This window comes from Notechis scutatus, chromosome 1 (genome assembly GCF_049901735.1).
Source record: "Notechis scutatus isolate UNSWTSFEM ecotype Mainland chromosome 1, rNotScu1.2, whole genome shotgun sequence".
NCBI lineage: Eukaryota > Metazoa > Chordata > Lepidosauria > Squamata > Elapidae > Notechis > Notechis scutatus.
The window spans coordinates 312,167,374-312,189,315 of NC_142009.1; the positions used below are offsets into that span (position 1 = coordinate 312,167,374).

At 39.9% G+C, this 21,942-nt stretch overlaps 1 protein-coding gene across 5 annotated transcripts in view; it reads right to left on the minus strand.

Moving 5' to 3' along the window:
• BRF1 (BRF1 general transcription factor IIIB subunit) overlaps positions 1 to 21,942 on the minus strand; it is a 224,776-nt gene that overhangs the window by 16,473 nt on the left and 186,361 nt on the right. The window lies entirely within an intron of this gene.

A 21,942-nucleotide genomic window follows, 5' to 3' on the forward strand; every position in this document is an offset into this window, starting at 1 on the left:
AAAATTGGATGCCAAAGGGGGCTGGAGAAGGGGCAGGGGGCAGCTGCAGGGGGCTGGAGAAGGGGCAGAGGGGCATCTGCAGGGGGCTGCAGAAGGGGCAGAGGGGCATCTGCAGGGGGCTGCAGAAGGGGCAGGGGGTAGCTGCAGCAGGGGCTGCAGAAGGGGCAGAGGGGCAGCTGCATTAAGGAGCAGGAAGATCTTAGCCATGGTTTATTCATTGACTAAGCCGGAATCAAACAGCATGCTAAACTCTAAACCAGAATGGCTGGGTTGATATATTCAGCCCGTATTTCTCAACCTTGGCAACTTGTGTGGACTTCAATTCCCACTCTGGATTTGCTCTACTTTCCCAAAGTGCCACCGCTGTCGCATTCTTTCTGTCTGTCTGTCCGTCTGTCCATCCATCCATCAAACACACACACCATATAAAAAAATTTTTTTTTTGTTTTTTTTTTTTAAAAACAACACCCCAACAAAAAAAAAAAAAAAAAAAAAAAAAAAAAAAAAATAAAAAATAAAATAAATTTACATCTGATTGAAATGAGGCCTAGTTTAGACTGAGGCCCTTTTCCACATTGAAACATCTTTGCCAGCACATTGAAACATCTTTGGCTTCTATTAAAGGTTTTGTGGACAAAACATGGTCAAGACTATCAGGAAGCTCTCACATTTTGTTGAGGCTTTAAACAGGATCCATTGGACCAGATCTCCACCCTAAAAATTACTTTTTCCCAATGAATTATAGTGCCAATTCTGAAGAAGGCAAAACCAAAATGTACTGGTAAATTACAAGGAGAACACACACACACACACACACACACACACACACACACACACACACACACTCCCCCTTCTAACCCTGCTGGAGCAAGCGATTGGACTAGAATAGATATCTCATTATCTTTCTCCTCCCTCCCTCCCTCCTTTATTTCTTTTTCTTTCTGTCCTTTTCCTTCCACCACCCCCTCTTTCTTTGTCCCCCTTTCTTTCTTTTTCTTTCTTCTCTTTTCTCTCTCTCTCTCTCTCTCTCTCTCTCTCTCTCTCTCTCTCTCTCTCTCTCTCTCCTTCCCTCTCTCAGGCTCACCCCATTGACTTGACTTGCTTGGGCAGGTCACTCCAATGCAGTGGGCTCAATGGGGTGGACCTGTGGGGCCAGCACCCAGAACGTGGCAGTGTCGGCATGTTTGAAAAGTAGAGCAAAGCCAGAGGTCGGTAATTTTTGCTGCAAAGAATCACAAAAGCTTCTGGGTTGTGCACAAGAAGGGACACACATGTCAATGCAATTCAGCAACAAAAAATAATGAGATACAAATAAAACAAATCAACAAGAATCGGCAAAGCATCTCTGATTAGATTTTATTCACTGCTAGAATCTAATCAGAGATGCTTTGCCGACTCTAGTGCAATGACCTGCTCCAGCAGGGTTGGAAGGGAGTGTGTCACATGTATGTGTGTGCATGGCTGTCAAAACTCCAAAAATGGGTCAAGTATCTCTGGGGAGGCCAGTCATAAATTAGAACACTTGCTAAACAATCGGCCATTAAATGAGGACCACTTGTATTTGGTTTGCCAGTCACCTGGCCACGCCCACCCAGTCACATGACCACCAAATCACACCTACCCCATCATGTGACCAGCAAGCCATGCCCAGCAGCAAGCCACGCCAGCCAGTCACATGACCAGCAAGCCACGCCCACCCAGTCACGTGACCTTGCAAGCTACACCCTCAAATTAGGCCACGCCCACAGAAATTTGAATCCCACCCCTGGTTGGGGGGCACCGAGGATGAATTTGTAGCACCAAGGGGGCGGTGGACTAAAAAAGTTTGGGAACCACTGGCCTAAGGGAATCAAACAAGGCTATGCTTTTGTGTTTCCTATAAATATAAGAAATTACTTTTCTTTAGAATACTTGTTTCCTATCTTATAGGAAACATCCTTTTCTGGAGTGATATACTGTAGATTAACCAATGAAGATGACATCCGAACCTTCATTCTAGAGCAGGGGTCCCTAAACCCTGGGCCGCAGCCCACAGAACCTGGCCGAAGTGGCAGGCAAGTGCGTTCACACCTCCATTTGTGAGCAAAAAGGGTGGGCAGATGAGTGCATGCAGTTCCACTTGTGCAAGAGGCAGGCGCATGTGCCCACTGCTCGTGCAAATGGAGCTGTGCGTGCACATGCACGCTCGCCACTCATGCAGAATCATCTTCTCCCTCCCTCACCAATTTACAAAGCCAGAAAAGTTGGAGATTGCTCTTCTAGAGTGATCAAATAAATTGTGTTTATTCTTTCCTTATCTTAAATGCACTAGAAAACTCCATGGATATTTCAAAGGTTTATTTAGACAAAGGATGTGTGAGCATTTGAGATACGCATATATCTTGGAACCATGAATATGTAATGGGGTGATTTTGTAGGTGGTGATTACATCTGAATTTTTTCTGCCTTGTAATTACAGTAAACCACCCTTAACATACAAGGCAAGGAATTCAATACATTAAAAATATTTTTTAAACGTTGGAGCAGGCCACTTTAGATTTACTGCCATTTTATGATAAATGTACAGCTTCCATTAGTTACTTCTCTAATACTGCCATAGTATTGCACTCATTAGATATTAGGATTTTGTTTTATAAGACAGAAAGGCAAGTCCTTAAACATCAAATAATTAATAATAGTTTATTTTCAACAGGAAAGAAATATATACCCTGCCCAAAATGTGCCAGGAGGGGAAGATGAGATGCAAGAGTCACTAACCTCTTATTTCTGCTCTGCTAGTGATCTTATTGGTAAGACTGACTTGTCCTCTAGTGTTCTTTAAAATAATTTCAAAATACAGGTTGTATTTCTATGTCAATCTAACTGGGAAAATATTGGTGAAGTTTTGAAAATGCCAATAAGGAAGCAGAACAGAGAAGGCAAAATGTTAAAGTTCCAGGAATTCCCATGTGAAAAGAAAAGTAGGGCTGATATAAAACTGAAAGCAATGATCACTATCATCAATTGTATTTTGGTCAATTGTGGACATCTACTTCTAAAAAGAGCATGAAACTCACGGCCAGGGACTGAGCCAACTCTCTCAAAGGCTCTGATAGATTCCACTAAATCAAATGTGACTCAGAATCTAATCCAAACAGGTTCATATTCCCTTTCAATCACCAGACAAAACTGCTTATCAGAACCACTAAGTTGCTACCTATGGCAGAGAGTATTTGTTGCTAAGGATTGAACAGGATTGGTGCTTGCAGAGCTTGAAACAACCAAGTCAGAGGTGGGATACTACCGGTTCTGCCCGGTTTTGCCAAGCTGGTTGCTCTGAAGATCAGCTGAGACTGAACCGGTTCTCTCGGACGAGCTGCTGTTGGGCCCACCCGACCGCCCGGGCTCCCATACTGACCTTTATTTCCTGCTTTTGAAGTGCAGCTGCTTTGCACAGCACAGCAGATTGCTGTGCGTCAGCTATTGAAGACACAGGGAGAGTGCAGGAGTGCATGTGGTGAGTAGAAAAGCCTCTGTGCGTGTGCAAAGCGTGCCCAAGCCACCCCTTCCCAAATTGGCGGTGAACCACTTTGAAACCCACCACTGAACCCAGTTCATAGAGCATTAAGGACCCCACAAATTCCTACTATTCAGAATTCTGACCATGTCTTTCAAAATTGAAGATACTATAGAACTTGGTTCTGTAATATAAATACAGGATTTAATACTAGCTTCATGTTAATCTCTCTCCAGTGCCTTCTCTCTCTTAACAAATACCCTTTGCCCAGGGGTGGGATTCAAATTTTTAACAACCGGTTCTGTGGGCGTGGCTTAGGTGGTGGGTGTGGCTTGGTGGTCATGTGACTGGGTGGACATGGCTTGGTGGTCATGTTATTGGCTGGGTGCGGCCAACTCAATATCACTCACATCGAGGCACGCATCTCCTTGCTTGGCCTCTCATGACTGTGGGGATGTTGCAACAGTTGTAAGTGTGAAAAATGGTCATAAGTCACTTTTTTCAGTGCCATTGTAACTTTGAATGGTCATTCCACACAAGCAAAGTACCAGCAAAGAAGGGGAAAAAAACTCCAGAGAAGTTCCTGAGACAGGAAGTCTAGTCCTGCCAAAAATGTAATAAGGGTTAATGGAGAGGCAGTTTCTGTAAGCAACACCAGAATGTTTCCTTCCTGCCTTCCTTATAGGATTAGGCCAATAATTTCTTCTAACAACTGGTTCTCCAAACTGCTTAGAATGTTAACAACTGGTTCTAGAGAAGAGGTGCGAACTGGTAGAATCCCACCCCTGCCTTTGCCTGTTACCTGCCATTGCATAGCTTGGTATACTAAGTTCAGAGTGTACTAATTAACACCTGATTTAAAATGGATTTCAGAATATTTTTCAGGGCTATTCTGGTACACCTTCTCTTTCACATTTACCCTTCACTATCCCTGTTACCACAGAGCCATTTTCCTCAGTGTGAAATGTATAGCTCCTTAGACAGCAAACTTACAATCTACTTGTAAAAGGCAGTTCCAGCATAAATTGCTGGCAGGTTATCAGTAGCATTTGCACATCATTAAACATCAGTAAAAACATGTTAAAGGATTTTCATTTCAAAAGTAACAGTCATGCTTTTTCCAATTCATGTTATTATCAGAATATGTTGGTCCTGACATGGTAGAAGAAACTGCTGCCCCTGAGAATACCCTGAAGTAAATATTCTTCTTCCAATTAGGAGCAAGGTGTCGAACAGGCCCTCAGGACAACTAAATAAATGAAAAAGGAGTATGAGATGCTGGAGAAATATCAAAGCCTAAAGGAGGAACTAGAGGGCTAGTGGAAAGTAAAGGACAGGGAAGCAGTTCCAATGGTGGCCTGGGACTCCTAAACCAGGAGAATGACTCCAACAGATCTCATGAACGAGATCAAGAGTTCTCTGTTCTGAGGAGTGCAGTGCTAGGAACAGCTGCTCAGAACCCTCAAGCTCCCAGGTCTCAGGTAGAGGACCCAAGATGGAGGAAGACATGTACCATCCGGAGGGTCAAGAAAGCATTTTTTTTAATATTTTTAGTTAAAATGCAGTATTGCAGGCTAACTCTTCCCACTGTCAGGAGTTCGAGCCTGACTGGCTCAAGGTTGACTCAGCCTTCCATCGTTCCGAGGTCAGTAAAATGAGGACCCTGATTGTTGGGGGCAATGTGCTGACATTGGTAAAGTGCTCAGAGTGCTGTAGAGCACTATGGAGGGATATACAAGTCTAAGTGCTATTGCTATTACTATTTTTTTTAAAACAAAGTAACTAGAATGCAGAACTCTGAAAAATAGATTAATAAATAAATGCAACGATACTGAAAGAGTAAAGAGTGATTGGTAACTTCTTGTTTTATATGCCCATATACTTTTGAGTGTCCATGTGAACATAGAAAAGAACATAGAAAAGTTATAAAGAACCTGTGCAAATGTATTGTTGGCTTTCAGAATTAGCCAAATATATTTATTTTGAATGTTCACTCCTATACCTTGCTTACCCATTACAAACTCTCATGATGGATAGCAAACCAATAAAATCATAAGTTACATTACTGAAGTATGAGACAAAAGAAACCTCCCTGCTATCTATTTTCTCTATACTATGTGCAGTCCAAATGCTGGAATTTGTGCCCATAACAAAATTCTTTTTCCCCAGACTATTTCCCTCCCTAGCCAAACAAGCAATTAACTGATGTGGGGGAGGGGGGGGGGACGGGACCCTGTGCCTTTCACAGTCATCTTCTTTTGTCTTGCAAAGCAGCAGCAACCAAAGCAGGTTTTCTGAAGATTTCAGGGATTTGAAATATTAGAGTACCTGTGTATGTCAGAAATTTTGGATGGCAAGCTACCATATGGGAGTAGCAAAAAAAAAAAAAAAAAAAGGGTGACCCCTGCATGGTACAAATAGATATGGAAAACTTTATTCACACTTTTCTGTCATTTAGAGGTCACTCAGATTTCTACAGCACATGTATGGTAACATTAACAGTTTTACCAATTTATGCCTTCAGAAAAACAATACAAATTGTGTTTCTTTTTTATCCACAGTTCTCTCTTATATATCTCCTCATCTTTTGTTGTACATGAGATACAGGACAGTTTTCCTGGTGGCCTGTTCCTTTTTAATACTGTAAATGCCCTGACCTCTCTATAAGAGGGCAGCTTCTGTCACACCAGACATATGAAATAGCAAATTGCTGGCTGCCATGGCTACAAACATTGGCACCTTCTGCTGTTTCATTTCACCGGTGAGTGCTCAGATACTATAATACACCATGATTGAAAAAAAAGTGCAGTTGTTTTTTAGATTGGGGTGAGAGACTTAATGATTCAAAACTCAGAGCCTTTTATCCAATGTTATAATAGGCATGTGTTCTCACAGTTGACACAAGCCCCATATATAGTCACTTCGTTAATCAGAATTCTGCTTGAGGAGGGGATGTGCCTGTTGAAGACACTGACAAAATAATGTCTCATTGAGGGGAAAGGGCCACTTTTTAAATTAGAAATAATTGTGGGCTTCAACTAGTGCATCAATCGGCCGTTTGATGGCTACTTGAGTGCTGGCAAAAATATTGCTGATGATGTTGGTGAAAACTGGAGCAATTGGAGGAGCTGCAGGCAGTATGTTGTGCAAGTCTACAATACATAATTAAATTATACAATTTGAGCCAAAACTGGGCAAAAGTCATTAATTTTGGCTCTAAGAGGGGAAGTATACAAAATCAGGACATGCAGTAATTCTGAGCCACAGTAAACATGATCTAGCAATAAAAGTGAAACCTCTTATGATGATTTCCTAGTTTCTGTATCTTCCAGAAATCATTCTTGATCATTGAGACATTAGCTTTTCTTCTGGTATTTGGATGTACAGGTATTCCTTGATTTACGATCACAATTGAGCCTGGAATCTCAGTTGTTGAACGAAGTAGTTGTTAAGCAAAATGTCAGATGACAGTCCACATAGCTGCTGCACTTAATGATCACAATCCTAGCATTCCCAGATGCAGGTTATTAAGAGGACGGAGTCTCAGGTAAGACGTATGAGGTGCCAGGGGGAGGGGGAGAGAACCCAGAACAGCTCTGCTCAGGCGCTAAAAATCCTTCTTGCCAAAGCCAAGCAGGATTTTCAGCTCTTGTTGGAGAGACACATGTGTGTGGCCTGCACCATGCCTTCCCAACCTGTCTGAAGCACCCATGCTACTTGGATTTTGGCTCCCTCTTGTCTCTAGAGGTTGGCTGAAAAGAGCTGCTGCCAAAGGATGTCCACTCCTCTCCCTGCCCAATCTGAGCTCCGTTTCTGTATCCTGTGGGAGGATGTCGTAACTTCTCCATGCACAGAAGGGATCTCTTCAACGGGGTACATAAACAGAGCTCAAACGTCAGGATCTGAACTCTATTTCTCTACCCTCCCCCATGCGTACAAGGGAACTCTTATTGCATTTGCATGCGATGTCACAATATGTGTAGAAATAGGCAGAACTTGTATAATGACACCACAATACATGTCTTGTCAATCTGGCATTAACATAGTTAGGAGCAGGCATGTATTCTTTTGATAATGCCTCCCTGACAACAGCAGAAACAACCAATAGCCATTCTTCCCAGATAGATGGTAATCTTTCTCTTCAGACGTGACCCACCTATTATATACCATATTTTCTTCTTTTTTTGGTTGGATTGGACAGGAAAAAGATGACCCTGCTCTTTGAGTGCCTTGCCTCACTCTCAGCACCAGTGAGCAAAGAAGCAAGATGAGCTCAGTGCCCTAATCAGATTTTGCACTTCCCCATGGAATATCATAAAGAGTCATTTGACATAATATATTTGTCTTATTCCCTAAGGCCAGAAAAGGCCATTCAAGTCAATACAGAATGCAGACAGAATGCCCCTATTATGTTCTATTGCACATTTTCTTCTGCCATCTCAGCTTTTATCTACTTAGCAAGATATACTAAAAAAATTAAGTGTTATTGCAACCTGTTTTTTAATGCTACTTCCTTACTTAATATATCTTGCAATGCTCACTGTTGTATGTCCATCAAACTACAATTCACATTTAAAGATATATATTACCTATAAATATTCAGGAATCATTCCTAGCTACTAAATGAAATTCTGCTGCTTAATGAAAGGACTGATTGTTAGTGAAAATTAATATCACTGAACCCGACAAAGTTTACTAAAACATATGTATTCAGGCCTAAAGCTAAAAGCCATTATATTACTGTTACTGTATTTTTTAAAATGCAAAATCAGTGTAATTACCAATGTCCTTCCCAAAATAAAACAGATGACGAAAGTTACTGATGAAATTTAGGGAAAAAATCTAGTTGTATCAATAAATTAAAATATTTCAATTCCATACACAGTTTAGTTTAAGTTAATCACGAGCAGCAAAACTGTGTGAAATGCAGCTTTTTTATCAGAAACTTACAAACCAATCAGAAAATCACTTTTTTTCTTTTTTTAATGAAATAAAACTTTGAAACCAAAATAATTTTTCTCTGCTAAACATTTGCTTCCCATCAATTTATCATTAAATTTAAGCTTACTAGTTATAATATAAACTGATTAGATTTTTTAAAACTTACACACATAAACTGGTTGAACCAGCCTGAAAGTACTGTAATGTAAATGCACTTATCAACCAAGCTATTTTATTCTGAAAGCTGACAAATCTGGCATTCTCTTGACAAAATATAATGGTACCAATTTTGTCATCTTGTCTACTCACAGTTGAATCAGCTTAGCTCTTGTTTTGACTTCAATTGAGTTATACAAGATAATATCTAAGTTGCCTTCTAGCTTAACAAGTTAAAAAGACAAGTCAATATAACAGATTCTGACAAGGCTGAAGAGTGTATAAATTGAATTGCCAAAATGAACAAAAGCTGAGAAGGGAAAAAAAAGAAATAAGTAAACATTTTCATTTGCTTTTATTTTATAACTAAAAATTAGATCACACAGACACCATAAGAACCATCAGGCAGGACAAGGAAGTTAAATTACAACCCTTCACAATGCTAAGATTAAGAAGAGGGAAAGGGGGGGGGGGAGGAAGAAGAGTCGTGTTCAACATGCTTATCCCTTTTGAGAAAGGGTGATATACTTAATGCATGTTAAATGTGTTTCTAAATATATATTAATGTATATTAAAGTTCCAAGTTCCAACTAAAGTGTTAAAACCTGCTCTGCATTTTTTCAAAAGCTTTCTTTCTTTCTTTCTTTCTTTCTTTCTTTCTTTCTTTCTTTCTTTCTTTCTTTCTCTTTTCTTTCTCCCATCTCACAAAACAAGTGACTCATGGTGGCTTATAATAATACTCTTTCTTCTTTTTATGGTGTTTTTCAACTTTGTTGTTAGAAGTGGTAGAAGGCACTTCTAACAAAACATAGTTTATATATATTTATGTCACTTGGAAGCCACTCTGGCTACCCTTTCTTCCATCTGAAACTAAGTCACAAAAATTATTTCTTCCTTGGGATCAAATATGGAAAGCCAGGGAACAGTCAGACTATTAGAAAGTTGATTGTATAATAAAGAAAACCATATGCACACATATTTCTGGCCATCTCATAAAATATGTGTAAAAATTCACATTCTACTGATTTCTCTTTTCCTCTAAACTTGAATTTAAATGAATGGAAAAAAATATGTAAGAATATTTTTAAGAACCCAAAACAAAGACTAGTTCTCTCTTATTAAATTTAGATTTAAAATGGGAAATTCATCTTATATTTGCTAGGAATTATATTGGAGATAGACACATTTTTAAAATCTATTTTTGAAAGGAATATTTTTCCTCTTAGGCAGGGTGGGAAATTATTTTTACTACCAGTTCTGTGGGAGTGGCTAGGTGGGCGTGGCTATGTGACTGGATGGCTTCTTTTTTTTTGCATGCACACACACCGCACTCCGTTTTTTTGGCCTCCTGGGCCTCAGGGAAGCCTCCTGGGCGAAGCAGTAAGACAGTGAGCGGGATCCCGGTACAGCTGATTGTCAGAACAGCTGATCATAGGGAGGGGGAAAAAAGAAATGCCTTAAGTGACTGGGTGGGGGAGAATGCAGTCAGCAATGTTGGGCATGCGCACGAAGTCGTGCATGCGCAATAAGGACTGACTGGCAGGGAGGGGAGGGATGGGCAGAGGGACCAGCTAGAGGCACGATTTGCCAGTTCTCCAAACTATGCAGAATCTTAACAACCAGTTCTATAGAACTAGTCCAAACCGGTAGAATTCCACCCCTGCTTTTAGGTAAATAAATGTTGCAGGTCTTTTATTGAGTATATTAGGCCACAGGCCAAATGGTGGAATTGGAAATCACTTCACCAAGTCAGGTCTTTTGGATATAGTTGAAGCTGCCAGAAGGTTGGCAATTCTCAACTTTTCTTCTTTTTTAAGAATCCTTGAGCTAACATAGGAGATGCCTATAATTCCATTAAAGTCCAAATCTACCCAGCTATAGTACTGTCTTTGAGGCTGTTCTCCCTGTCTGAGTTCAGCTGGAAAAATTAAGCTGCCAGGTGATGCATAGAAGAGGGTGTTAAAAAGGTAAGCAAAAGACAAGGCACATGTTCTTCATCTCCCTAGCATGACACTCAAGAAAATGGTGCTGCTGCTGTCATAGGTATGTTGAGATTGAACAGGAATGATACCCCATTTATTAGGAAAATGAAATTTCCTAATGATCAAAACAAAGTTGGGTATTTTCTCACCTATTTATTGTTATTTTTATTTTCATAAGAATGAAAATTCATAGTGTATTAAATCTCAAACTGTTCTTGAAGGGAACAAAGACCATCCCACTGCAGAGCCAGACATTAATGACCTTCTTAAAACAGAGCAAGTTCTGGGTTACTCTGATCTTTGAGGGATAGTTAAACATAAAACACAGGAGCATAGCTAATATCCCTATGAGGAAAGAGAAGGTGGCCTGAAACATTGAGAAATGAAAGAATTTGGCATTAGCTCCATACACTGTTTAATATTTTAGAATCAAATAACAAGCTATATGCCCTGAATTATACTAAGAATTGCAATAGTTGCTTCCTAAATGCACAATAATCAAAATTAACATGTATAACCTTAATACTTCCTCTGATCAAGGTTAATGTTTGTTTTTCAAATAAGTATGTGTTTGATAAAGACTCATAAAAAGAAGATAATGAGGGGAAAGATGAAAAGGAAAAGGCATCTAATAATCATCTGTCTGCAGGAACATTCCACAGAGAGTGTAATTATCCAAAGGTGATTCAAAATTCATAGTTAGAGTTTTATCTTTAAAAGTACATGACAAAATGATGGTATAATCTTTCTGGCTAGCAGGTATCAATTTGAATGAGGCTTCCCTTGCTGGTATTCACATGCTTAATGTTGGCATACAAATAGAAATTAAGGTTAGGAAGTAAAAAATAAAAACCTATTTCCTCCTGTGTGTGTTATGCAACTCATTGAACAACTATATCCACCTAGTCATCTGGAACTCAGCAAAATCTTAAATTTGTTTTGTGATTATTCTGTATTCACACTTAATTATAAGGCATAAATAATTCCTTATTGCATATAAGCTGCATATGATTATAAGGCAATTCTCGTTTAAATGTCAAAGAGACTCCTCAAAATTTCCTAGCTATAGTCCTCTAATCAGACAAAGTAACATTGTGAAAAACCAACTTCATAATAATCAGATATTACTGCATGATGTTATGAAAGGATGCAAACAACGCTTTCAAAATATATTGTTAAAATGCCAAATTGTGCTAAATATTCTCCCAAATAAAACTATGAAATATAATAATAGTGTGACATCAGTAAAATGATAATATATTTAATAAGCACTCAGAACAAGTATCTACACAGGATAAATCACAATATCATCAAGCCCTAAGAGACATTTTGTCATCATGCATTCTTGTTTAGTCACATGGAATGGCACCACACTCCCAGGCCCAGGAACAAAACCCTCGGTCTTGAATTTCTTTTTTGGTAGGCAGAACTCCCCTAATCATTAAAAACTATGCATCCTATTTAATTTGGGCTCAGGGCTTCACCAGTGGTAGCATTCTTTTTTTACTTTGTCTTAATCCACACACAAGATTATGAAGCAACACTTACATTGCAGCTCTGTATTCTTTATTTAAAAATTCTGTATTTTCCTTAGAAGGCTATTACTGCCCCTCTAATTTTACTTTATCTTTAAAATGGGTGTCATTTTAGATTGGGAATATGGTAATAGAGGAAATATAATTATTGTTTACTAAATGTATATGCCACCAAACTTCCAGTGACTTGGGGCAACTTACAAATTATTTAAAACAAGACATTAAAAAGGACAAGACATAGTAAGAAAAGTAAAGTTGGCAGGAAAACAAATCAAGTGCTAACAAGAAAACAAACAGAATCAAAAGGGGAGTTTAGTTTACCATTGAATGAAGAACCAGATCTTGAGCAGAACCTCATTCTAGAAGGCAGGGACTGCCATAGAAAAGGTGCACTTCTGGATTATCAATAAATGGCATTATTTAACTGAAGGAAGGAACCTGGAACATGCCAATGTGCAGATCAAATTGGCCGGGCAGATAATTTCTGTTTAATCTGCCCAGGAAGGGATGGGGTGTGTGGAGGCATCTTAAATCTATCTGCTATTCAGGCAAGTTTGGGAAATCTTAAATGAGTGTGTTGCACTCTGATCCCAAATCATGGATGTAAGACTGGAGCCTTAAGAGTTTTATCTAATCTGGATCACTTGACTGACAACAACAACAACAACAACAACAACAACAACAACAACACTTTGATCCAAGGCTAAATGTGATTTCCAAGTTTCCTCTCTTTTCTCTGAAACCTGTCTTTGCTGTTCTGAATGCTCTTCCAACCTTCCTGAAGGTTTTTTCATTCTAATGAAAAATTCTGCTACATCAAAGAGCATTCCATCTGCATAATAAGACCTGGTTATGCCAGCAGGCCTGGGGGACCCAGAGTGGGATAGAGCCCATCAAATGGCTCATGTGATCTGCTGTCGTCGGGATGGGGGAGGGGAGTTGGGGGTGGTTTATTTATTTATTTATTCCAGATTTTATTCTATTGTACTTTATTAATTTATTTGATTTTTTTTGTTAGTTTTTACTGTTTTTTATTTTTTTATTTTAAATATGGTTTTACATTCTGTAAGTAGCCTTGAGTCACCATGGGCGAATAGGCGGCAATATAAATTGTTATGCTCACATAATTCGCCGATCCAACACACAGTCCTAAACGCTTGGGAAGCGTTTGACTAATCATTTGTGATACGAAACCCAGCATAGTTATCTTGTTTGCTGTGTACACTGTATAATAATAATAATAATAATAATAATAATAATAATAATAATAATAATAATAATAATATTTTGCTATTATTATTATTGTTGTTGTTGTTGTTATTATTATTACCCATAGGGTAATAATCCAAAGGACCGGAAGGGTCTTATCTGAATTGGGAAATATAGCTATATTGTGGGAAATGGCCTCTTGTATCATCAAAGTTCTTTCTAAATGGCCTAAGTCTCTTAAAGACAATTATCTACTTTTGCCAGTAAGAAATAAAACAATTTGGGCTCATTTTTTCACTGTAAAAAAATTAAAAAATGGTGTAATGGTGGTGTAATTCTGCCAGACTAAAGTTGAGCACACGCTTGATATTCAGCATACCCTGAAGGAATTTGTAAATGATGGTCAGACTAAGTAAGTCTTTAATCACATACTGCCTATGAGTGCATGACTATTTTTCACATACTGTCAGTGGGGGGGGGACCTTAGAAGAGGGGATGGAAGGATAGAATCTCCTGCAGCTGAGCTTGATTTTTACCTGCAACTGCTGAAAAAAGGTTAAAATAGAACAAATAATTTGTAGCTCTCATACAGTACTGAATTCTGATATATAATGGACATCCCTCCAAAAAACCTGACACATTTTGCCTAAGAAAGTTAAAATCAAAGATCAAAATTTTATACATGTTATGTACAATAAAACTGTAATATAGTGAAATACTCTGAGCCATTTGGAAACTTCTAATATGAAAGTGACTAGAGGAAGTCACATTCTAATAAATCCAGGTTTTTTTTTATAACCATCATGACTGAACAAAATATTTCAGCCTTTTTAAGGATTACTGAAGAATTGTCCACTAACAAAGTAAGTGTATTCCCTTCCACAGAGCAGCTCAAGCAACTAAGAAAGGAGACGGCATTAATACACGGCACCATGTATAATGAGAAGCTCAACATATATTATTGATTTCACTACATCCTCCACATAAGGGCAGATAAGGCTCATGGCATGGAATAATGCCTTGCCACCCATCAACACTCATAAGCTTAATGTCTGTTAAGTAAGGGTAAATAGTCTTCTGTGAGAAAAAGAGTGATATTTTACAAAAAATTAAGAATAGACATTGGTATATTTCAAAGGCCACCATTCCAAAACTGTGAGATTCTATTTTGGTTCTTCTGAAAATGGTTTAATTTCTTGTACAGATTTATCAGGTATCAGAGGCTGAGCCAACAGTCCTCAAAAGGCCACTTGATTAGCTAAATATCACCCTGGTTTTCCCAGGCTCGCTGGCAAAAGCATGTCTTCAGTCTTTCAAAAGGGTATCAAGGTGGGGGGGCAATTTTATTTCTGTGGGGATATTGTTTCACGGGAGAGAGATACCCTTCTTGGTCCCACTAGATCCGTAACGGCGAAGCTATGGCACATGTGCCACAGGTGGCATGTACAGCCATTTGTGCGGGCACGCGATCCCCAGCCAAACTTACCTACACTGTGCATGCATGCACCTCCCAGCTGATTTTTGGCCCGTTTGAGGCCTTTTTTCGGCTTCCCAGAGGCTCGAGGGAAGCCTCTGCAGCCTTTGGAGGCCAAAAAACAGGCCTGTTTTGTCACTTCCGGTATTTCCAGAAATATAGGAAGTGACGAAATGGGCCCATTTTTCAGTCTCCAAAAGCTGCAGAGGCTTCCCTCGAGCCACTGGGAGGCCGAAAATCAGCTGGGAGGTGCACGCATGTGCAGTGCAGGAAAGGGGCTGTGGGGAGGATCGTGCGCGCATGAGCGGGGGGTGTGGGGGGTCACGTGCATTGCCTTCTGGGTGCTGGCACACAAGCGCAATTTTCGGCACAGGAGCCCAAAAAGGTTAGCCACCACTGCACTAGATGGACCTCCATAAGAGTGGGCATCTGCAACATACCGCGTCTCCTTGCTCTTGTGGATTGGGCAGGTGTAATGGGAAAAGACAGTCCTTCAAATAACAATAACTAAATTGCCTCTAAGCTTGGACTTTTTTGTAGGCATAAAACTTGATTGTTTGGGCCTAAGCGAGGATGTAAGTACTTTTACAATGTTTACAAATCTAATTGCAGCTCTGCAAGTTTTTTGTGCACATAGAGAAAAAACTTTTATTTGCTCCTTACAAACATTTTCCAAGACTTTAAGCATTGTGATTTGGAAGGTTTTTCCTTGTCTTCTATTTGATAAAGTCATACAAATACCCAGGTTCAATCTGAATATAAATATTCCATGCTTCTCTTGGTAACATTTAGGGTTTGAAAGGGTAAATTTTAGTGGCTTATGAGGAAAGATAACACTTCCAAGATAAAAGAACCCTAACTGTTTCAACTGTTGTCCCCTTGCAATTAGTATTCAAAGTATGTGATTATGAAATTAATATACTAGCAGATAGTCCAATTTTTAATTAGTCTCATCTCCCTTTTAAAGCCACTTAAATTGATAGCTGTCACCATATCTGATGACAATAATTCCACACAAACTATGCTCTGTGTAAAATATTTTTTAAAACTCCTGCATTTATGATAAGGAACTGATCTTCATGATAAATCAACAATACTGGAATAGTAATACTAGCATAGTTCACTGGATTATTTCAAAGAGAAGATAATTAATACACAATACTTGGCATACATGAAATTATTACAGCCAAGTATCATTACAGACAAATACAAGCATTTGGGATCACTGATACCGTGTTTCTCATAAAATAAGGCCGGGTCTTATATGTTTTTGAGCCCCGAAAAAACGGCTAGGCCGTCTTTTCGGGGGTAACTTAATCTTCCCCCTTGCATCCTCATCTAGAGCGCCCCTCGGGCAGCCTTGCCACCAGCCGCTCCTAACAGGTGATCATGGTGGAGCGCAGAGAGCTCCCTACTCCCGCCAAACACCTTTGTTGCAGACCCGAGACCTTTGGTGCCCATCGCTGTTGCTTTCCCTTCTGTCCATGCCGCCGCCGCGTTTGGAGCTGCTGCTTCCGTGTTTGGAGCACCGCTGCTGTTTGTAGTGCCGCCGCCGTTTGGAGCACCGCCGCGTTTGGAGCACCGCCACCATTTGGAGCGCGTTTGGAGCGACGGTGGCGCTCCAAATGGTGGTGGTGCTCCAAAAGGCGGTGGTGCTCCAAACGCGGCGGTGCTCCAAACGCAGCGGCAGCTCCAAATGCAGAAGCGGCAGCTCCAAACGGCGGTGGTGCTTCCAACAGCGGCGGTGCTCCAAACGTGAAAGTGGAAGCTCCAAACGCGGCGGTGGCATGGGCAGAAGGGAAATCAACAGTGGCGGGTACTGAAGGTCTCGGGTCTGCAGCAAAGGTGCTTGGCAGGAGTAGGGAGCTCTCTGTACTCTGCCATGATAGCCCATTAGGAGCAGCTGGTGGCGAGGCATGGCTGCCCGCGGGGCGCTCCTAACAGCAAGTCCCCCGCCCTTCCCCCCATTTTGCATGTTTTAAAATAGGCCTAAATTTGGGGGGAGGGGCTTAATTTCATTTTATGCCTAGAAAACATGCTGGGTCTTCCTATTGGGGGAGGCCGTATTGTTGGAGAAACACAGCAGTATTATGATTATATGTGATTATTTTTTTCAGTCTCTTGAATACTTGGAATGTCTTCATATATATTACTGAAATGATACTGATTCTAAAAATTTTTAGTTTATATTACTTTTCCCAACACATACGTAATGAATTGTTTTTGGATGTGAACCCCATCAGATGTCAGATAATATTTTATTTTATGCTGAATAGCTAAAAAAGGATAATAGCACGAAGGACAAAAATGATATATTTTAATTGACAAATTCACTAGAGATGGAAAAGACAGTCAACATAGCCAGAGGCAGAATTTAGGAAAAAAAATCAAGAGACAATCTCCTTACAAAAAAAGCATCTGTTCTTGCCCACAGTAATTTTTATTACCATCAGAAGAAAAAAGAAATGCAATCAAACACCTGAAGCAAGTCCTTCTAAGGAAAAAGAAAACCACCATCTGGAATTTCCCAACTTCTAAAACAGGTAAAGATAGCTTTGTATCAGCTTAGTATCAAGGTTTTCTTAAAAAGAGAAGAAAAGCTGTATAAACTAATTCAGGCATTGTAGCAAATTCTTAAATCTTATACTTGCTTTGATGGTCTATGCTCTGATTATCTCCTGTTTTGGATACTCTAAATGTTGCTATGCGGAGCTGCCTTTGAAAGTGATCCATAAACTGCAATTGGTTCAGAATACAGCTGCAAGACTACTAATTGGGACATATTATTATCAGCATATTACTCCAGCATTGTGTTGTATTTGTTGGCTCCTGTTGTGTTTTTTTGGCCCCAGTTCAAAGTAATACTTTTCGGTGTTAAATTTTTTCAGAGCTTGAGATCTCAGTATTTGAAGAACCCATGTTGCTTCCCTACCTAGACCTTGAGATCTTCCATTTGTAGTCTGTGGAATGGAGGGTGAAAGAGTCCTTTGTAGTGGTATCCCAGCCTCAGACATAATCATCCCAGCCAGATCCATACAAATAGCTATTTTTGTCATCATGCCCCAGACAAAAACTTTTCCCCAACCCTTATAAATCACACCATAAATTTAAACTTCAGCTTTGATTTTTACTCCAGTGAAGCCAGATGATCAGTTCTATAGGGCTCCATTAAGAATTGGAATAACAATTTTGAGGTTTAAAGCACGTACTCACTCACAAGCATTATTCCCTAAAAAAAAAAAAAAATCTCTTCCAGAGAATTTTATAAATAGGAAGGCGGGAAGGAGTAACAGCTCAAGAAAAATATTGTTTTGCTTTGGCAAATCACTCTGGGTGATTTATAGGGTATGAATTAATTCCCTGCTTCTACATGATAGCCCCAGGTGTTATTTTTTAGCAAAAGCTTCTAGTCCTCCCAAAAGTCAAGAAAACTAATGAAGGATGTATGACAAAAATGTCATTGGGCTTAAGAAGTCTAGCTTTTTTTTCCAAATTCCATCAGATACAATTTCAGGTGGAAACATAATGTCCAACTGCAACTAGTAGCAGATTTTCAAGCTTTTTTCCTTAGTCTCTTTGAGCCTGCTTTGGTTTGTATTAAAAAGGTAGGTACTGTCATAGGAACAGATGGTGCTCAAGCAGGAAACTGGCTTTTAGAAAACCACAGAGATGTGGAGCATACGTCTGGTCAGCCATCCAAAAGCAGCAAAGATATGAAAGCTGCTGCCAGAAAACTCCTTGTTACAATAGAGAAAATGTAAGTAGGACAAACAGGGCCCAGTGGGAGAGAAATGTTAACAGCTCAACAACCTTTTTACTGCCTGAAATTCAACTTTAAGGACCATTTCTAAATGGCTGTTTTCACTTGGGATTCAGACACAGTTGTGAGACAGAAATGGCATTGATTGTTGTTCTTATGTGTGATCTATGCTAGGTCTTTCATGGAAGAACAGCCCTCTAGACCACACGTCTCCAAACTTGGCAACTTTAAGATTTGTGGACTTCAACTCCCAGAATTATGCTGGGTGAGGAATTCTGGGAGTTGAAGTCCACAAGTCTTACAGTTGCCAAGTTTGGGGACCCTTGCTCTAAATCCCGTTAAACCTTTCAGTACCATTAACCTTGACATTCTTATGAACCTTCTACAAGTCTTCAAAATGGAGGCATCATTTTATGCTGGTTCTGTTTTTACTTGAATGGGTCATTCCAGGTGGAAGTTGTTGAATCTATGGGAAATCCAGTGGCATCCAAAAGGGCTGAGTGGTGCCCCCCACCACCACACACACAGAGCATACTGTTTAAAAACTACACAAAACATTAGAAGAAATCATGGAATCATGAACTAGGCAACTATATGCTGTGAAGATCTGGACTGGGTAAAATAAACACAAATTAAGTTCAAGCTAGATGATAATAAGCATTCAATAACATTGGTATTGGTAGTTATTCTGGGAAGGGTTGTCTGTCCCCACCCCCCCCCCCCCCCCCCCCCCCCCCCCCCCCCCCCCCCCCCCCCCCCCCCCCCCCCCCCCCCCCCCCCCCCCCCCCCCCCCCCCCCCCCCCCCCCCCCCCCCCCCCCCCCCCCCCCCCCCCCCCCCCCCCCCCCCCCCGTTCCAAAGTGGTAGCTTGTGACTTAAGAGGTCTTTTTAAAAATTTCAAGATCTTCCTCAAGCCAAAGGAACCTTCTGTGAACTTTAGCTAACATGCCTGTTGTGACCCCACCAAGATCAGGATATTCTGACCACAATAATTTGTGACCTTATCAGCACTTGACTGGACTATTACAGTACACTCTCTATGACTATGTGACTGCTTTTGCAGCTAGTCCTGAAGCTACATCTGGTACAAAATACAGTGGCAAGAGTGTTGGTGAGATATTTATACATTAATTATTTAAAAGATGGGGTTTTCACAGGTGTTTGGTTAATCACTGTCAGAAAATGCAATAGATAGGTCTGCTCCAGCAAAATGGTATTTAGGTTCTTGAATCTTCTGTCACTGTCAAACTGTTTCCTTATAAATACTACTATGTTCTTCCACACAATTATTTATTACTTCAGCAAAAGAATTTCCAAGAACTAGGCTTACTAAAATAATTGTATGAATATTTTAAAAATCTACTCCTATTTCTCAACCAATTTTCCCACTGCCAAACAGTTAGTAAGGGTGCTGATGGAAAGAGTTGAAGGCAAAATAAATCTGCCACTTTTAATCAATCATAAACCACTGTGTCATCAATAAAGTTCCATTGTTATGAAAAAACACCTTTGGTAGCTCAGAAACAAAACTGATGAGACTCAATACCTGCATACTAATTGCTAATACTTCAGAAATAAAGGCCTTAAGACAAATACAGTGGGATGGATTGCTGTATGTTTTAAACTTACCATAATAATTTTCTTTAGAAACAATAAATGAAATCCCCTAAGTCAGGAAATGATTCTTGAGCTTCTAAAAATGTTCATAGTTATTTAAGAATTGTGGATAGTTCAGATCCGTGATGACGAACCGATGGCACGCGTGCTGGAAGTGACATGCAGAGCCATCTCTCCAGGCACGCCAGCCATTGCCCGTTGCTCTTCTGGGTTCCGGTATGTACATGTGCGTCAGCCAGCTGGTCTTTGAGCGCATGGAAGGGACGTAAACCGGAAGAGCAGCTTCCCAGCTGGTCTTCATGCACACATGTGCGATAGAAACTGGAAGACCAGGTGACCGGTGCGTATATGTGTGCCAGGTAGATGAGCTTCTGGTTTCCAACGCTCCCATGTGGCATGCCAGAGAGCTGCTCTTCCGGTTTCTGGTGCACGTGCCTTCATTTCAGCACAGTGCCAAAAAGATTTGCCACCACTGGTTTAGATTATTATTAAAACGAACTCTATATGCAATTGCTTGATTCTGCAACAGTCTTCTTTCCCTCAAGTATAATAAGGAGTTTCCAGTATGCTGCTTCAACCATTTCCATAAGCTCTCTGTAGGGCAACCAGACTGATCCTTTGGAACTTTTTTCTTTGAAAGGCATTGTCTCTTTTTAAAGGCTTTGCAGAGTGGCTTCAATAGCCTTCCCAGGGACATCTAGGTTTATGTGTGAACATGCAGAAAACAATTATATTGTACTTAGAAGAATAAAATTGGCCTGTCCTCTATTCTGGGGAAAAGATGCTTAAGATCTTCCCACTGGAGAAGTTAGGGGTGGAGACAATATTTTTCCCCTGTGGTTTCTGCACTTTGGAGTGTCCATTCTGCTGTCATTCAGGAGGTCATAAATAAAATCATTCCTCCTCCTCCACAAATATCTGACATGCAATTATTGCCAGTAGATTTAGGACAAGCACCAGTAGCTGTTGTTATTAGTATGTTATTAGCATGTTATTAAGCTACTCTTACTAATTATCATTTGCTGTTCTAGTTTATATTTCATTTGCAAATCCCTAGGTTAGGTGTTACCTAGCTGGCAAAAAAAAATGTCTGGAAGCAAAAAAAACTACAGTATTGCTAGTGGGTCTAGAAGATCAGTTACTTGTCAATTTTATTTGAGAACAAGAAAAATGCTTGTCTTAACTTCATGCAAAGTTATTCATGGGAGCCACTGTATTCGTAGGAGCTACATTAAGAAACTAAGAAGACCAAACACATCAAATTATAGGCAGAAGTCTTTTCACACTTTGGCTAGAAAGTGATAGAAGCTTGAGGGCAAGATTCAAATCAATCAAATTCCCTTCCAAAAGCTGTTAAAACAGATAATGAAAGGAAGAGTTAATTCTGAACAGTTGACCTTCCTAAGCAAAAGAGTCAAATATTTTTCAACTTTTGGAAGTGCCCAGGGCTTTTCACCATCTCGTTCTCTTTGGACAAGATATACTAATTGCTGCAAAGAACTGAACCCATATTTATTTATACATCTATATATAAAAAACTGAAATACCACTCACACATTGTCACAAAATCTCCAGGACCATAAAGACTACAAACTTGAAATTTGGCATTTATGTTCCTCTTGGCTTCTAGGTGCTCACTAAGAAAGGATTTTTTGAAATGACCATCAAAGCATTAGTATTTTGTATATTATTATTAACACGCTCTGATGCTAAGGAGTTCTATTCCCCTTCCCCACCTGAAAAGAAATCTGTTCCAAATGCAAAACACAAGCAG